Source organism: Lactuca virosa, chromosome 7, assembly GCF_052849685.1.
Source record: "Lactuca virosa cultivar CGN04683 chromosome 7, Lactuca_virosa_CGN04683_v6, whole genome shotgun sequence".
Lineage (NCBI taxonomy): Eukaryota > Viridiplantae > Streptophyta > Magnoliopsida > Asterales > Asteraceae > Lactuca > Lactuca virosa.
The window spans coordinates 48,155,605-48,159,541 of NC_136432.1; the positions used below are offsets into that span (position 1 = coordinate 48,155,605).

Consider the following 3,937-nt stretch of genomic DNA (forward strand, 5'->3'; position numbering starts at 1 on the left):
ATTAAACTACCAATCAAGTTGCAAATAATTCCTATGATCTTCTAAACTCATAAGTGTATGAATATTCATATCAACGATTTCAAGAATCATAAAAAACACATATAAGACTTGAAATTTTGATAATAGCTATTGAAAATGGATTAGCATAACCATTACACCATCTAAAACAAGTTTTATAAGACCAAAACAATTTAGGGTAATGTTTCTAGTCCATTTCCAGCAGCAAAACTCGAAAAACTGCACTCTGGGCATTCAACTCGTCGAGTATATGAACCTACTCGACGAGTAGGATGATTTTACACATGGACTCGTCGAGTCCCCCCATGGAATCGGCGAGTTCCTTTAGCAGAATGCATAATTTTCGATTTTTTTCAACAATTTGCATCAAGTATCAAGAAAGCAAGCCTAGGCTCTGATACCACTGAAGGGTTTTGAGCATTCTAACACTCCTAAGGTGTACATGCAACCCTAGAAACCTTGGATCTATGTTTTACTAAGATACATGAAAATTTGATTTCCAAGGTTCTTAACCTATCTAACATGGCATGGGGAACTTGAATCATAAGAACTAGTAAGAAAACATACCTTTCTTGTTGCTTTGATTCCTTGAGAACCTTGTGAGCCTATGTAACGCCCGGGTTTCGGGGCTAAGCATTTTTAGACGATGTAATAGTCTAGGTCAACTATTGTAACTCTTTTGATGTAATAAAAATGAAATATTTGAGTATTTTGTGAATTTATGTGCTTATTATTTAATTATAAATGTATAATTAATAAAGAATAAAAATAAGCGTCAAAATTAAAATATGAGATAAGCCCGATATCTTTACATAAAGTTGTAGTGGTCAAAACAAGGATTCCGGAGATATAAAGAACGCCGAAATCCGAGTTATAACGAAGAAGTTATGACCCGACGAAGTTTCACGACGGAACCGGCACGATACCGGGAAGCGTGAATAGTGAATTTATGATAAAGCGAGTTTTTAGCCGACACGACCTAAACGAGAATCGAAGAGCTCTTTAATTGTGGCGTAACAATAAAAAGACAGACGAAAACGGACGTCGGATGAAGAAGTTATGAATTTTTAACGGACCAATCCTGTCCCGGCCTGTTAAAAATATAACTTTTAAAATAAATTCAAAATTAGCCAACGGAGTCTAAACGAAAGTTGTAGATTACGTTCCCGCCTTCGCGTGGATATAAATAACGTCAAAAACGGAGCTCGTATGCGAGAGTTATGATTTTTCTAAGACGGGAGGCCGATACGCGATATTGGGTGACATGGCACCACCAGAAATTGGACATGTGGCACCACCAGAAATTGGACACATGGCACCACCAGAAATTGGACATGTGACACCACCAGAATTTGGACAAGTGGCACCACCAGAAGGCCACCACATGCCCCAACTCACTATAAATAGAAGTGTCGGGTTCTCTCATTTCTTACACCTTTCCTCTTCCACTTTCCCTCTCTAAACTCTCTCTCTAAGCTCCCTTGAGCCCCTAAAAGTCTAGGTAAACCCCCTAGCACCCGAAGGAAGTTCCGAGGCTCCCGGAGTCCCGAGAAAAGAACCTTTCGGCTCGGAAACGCTGCTCCAGCGAAGCCCGGTTTTGAGAAAAACCCGCTGTAAGTAAGGTACGCCTACGAAATTTTTAATATAACTTTTAAATAATTATAGTAATGTTATTAGGTCCTTAAAATAATTATTTGGGCTATTATTATTTATATATTGAGTGTTATTTAACGCTTATATAATAATAATAATAGCTAGACTATTAATTAGTCACGGTTAACGTTAAAACTAAACTCTAGTGGTATTAATACTAGGTTTTGGTCAAGGAAAAATTGTTTTGAGATAACGAAGTGCTGTTCAAATACCGAGTCACCACCTAATCAGGTGAGTGCATAGTTACTTTCATCTTACACATAGATATGAAGTATTTTATATTAATTACGTGCTATGTGTGCATATTATCTGAATACTTGCTGCCTATGCTGATGAAAGATTTTTATACATGTTTTAAATAATTTAAACTGTATATGTATTTTATATCTACAAAAATGTTGGGGTAAAACATGGGTAGATGTAATAAGACAATGTGTGATAAAATGATGAGAGGCCTCGATGTTGTTGTTATTGATTCTGTCATCTAGCGGAGTATGGATGACGACCACGGACTCTTCTAGACAGTCCAGTGGAACGCTAGCAGGCTCGCAACCTGTAGGTGTTTGTGAACGATGTGTTCACCGGTGTACTCCATCCCCCTCATGGTTGCCTTTAGGACATTTATTGCTGAGGAGACCCCTTGGCAGTAGTGTCCATCCCGATATTGATCCTTAGTCTAGGTCCCTTATGATAGGTGTTTTAGGGACGTAATGTGAGCATAACGGGAACGGGTAATCGGGTTATTGTTGATTGATGAAGTTAATAAACTTATTTATTGTGGGTTGAAAACCCTATGTGCTCACCAGGCTCCCAAGCCTGACCCACTCAGTTTCTTGTATTACAGGTAGTGGCGCACGAGCATAGATATGATGTTTGGGATGAGAGAATTACGGATATAGGCCTGTAGATATGAATAAATGTAGTAAGGCTTATATTGTACTGTTTATGCTTTTGATCTGTATTGAACATGACATCCCGAGGTTTTTAATGAAATACATTTCTACGGAAATGCTTTGATAAATCTTTATCATATTTTATTTTGGGAACAAATTCCGCAACACTTTTATTTAAAATGTTACTCTTATTTTTAAACAAAGCATAAACAAAATCGGTCTTTTCTGGCCGTGAAAATGGGGATGTCACAGTTGGTATCAGAGCATTAGTTTAAGCGAACTAGGAATTTGTAGGATTTCTAGACTTAAACTTAGAATGCTAAGCAATGATTGTGAGGTGTGAGCACTAGCTTATTTTAGGAATTGTGCCTAAAATGCTTTTATGTGCTAAATGATTTATGCCTTATATGCTGTTATTTGTTCGGATCTATGGTCTGTTGCCGACCGGATCTGGAAACCTTATGTGTTTAGGATTCTAAACGTACAACTACGATATTAGAACTAACATGTAAACGTTTCGGAGAGATAAGGATGATTTAAACGTCTATCCCGAATAAAGATCTAAATTCACCTTATTCGGTGTATAGATCAAAATGGCAAGAACCCGCAGTGGAGCTGGAAACGCAAACGAAAACAGGAATCGACCACCTGTAATTGAGCAAATACCTGTTGTAGCTGCAGCACCTGAGCCAGTAACGATGGCTGGTGTACAATTGATGATTCAGGCGATGTTGGATAATCAGATGGAAGAAACTAGACGTCTGCTTCGACAAAATCGTGAAGAACTTTCAATCCAAGTTGAAGAGCCCGAAGTGAATGGAGGGCCATCGGAAGGTGGAAACTTCAGTGGTACCGTTGGTCAAGACAACCCACAAATTGTTAGACAAGGCAATCGTAATGGAGGAAATGATGGAAGAGGATGTAAATACAAGGATTTTATGGCGTCTAAGCCACCGTGTCTATCCGGAAGCCCGACGCCGGTGCAAATTATGGATTGGATCTCCGAAATGGAGACAATGTTTGAAAGTTGTGAATGCAGCAACAGGCAGAAGACCGCTCTTGCGATCCCGTTGTTGAAATCTGGCGTGTTGAGTTGGTGGAAGATGTTAGCTGACTCTATGCCCAAGGGAGAAGCGAGTAAAATGTCTTGGGAAGATTTTGTGGAACAACTGAAACTGCAATACTGCTCAGAGCAGGACCTACTGGAAATCAATAACGAGTTTCAGAATTTGAAGAAGGGAAAGATGAGCGTTGCTGAATACGCTGCAAGTTTCACGGAGAAAATGAAGCTTATCCCATACCTAGTTCCAACAGAACTCTCAAAGGTCAATAAGTTTGCCCTTGGACTACCAGCGGACAATGGTCCAATGGTT

At 39.1% G+C, this 3,937-nt stretch overlaps 1 long non-coding RNA gene across 1 annotated transcript; it reads left to right on the forward strand.

Moving 5' to 3' along the window:
* Nucleotides 1-1,462: 1,462 nt before the first annotated feature.
* On the forward strand, nt 1,463-2,650 carry LOC145123692 (uncharacterized). Its single transcript, XR_013715244.1, has 3 exons — nt 1,463-1,640; nt 1,833-1,902; nt 2,516-2,650. It is a non-coding gene; the product is annotated as an uncharacterized LOC145123692 (long non-coding RNA).
* Nucleotides 2,651-3,937: the final 1,287 nt, after the last annotated feature.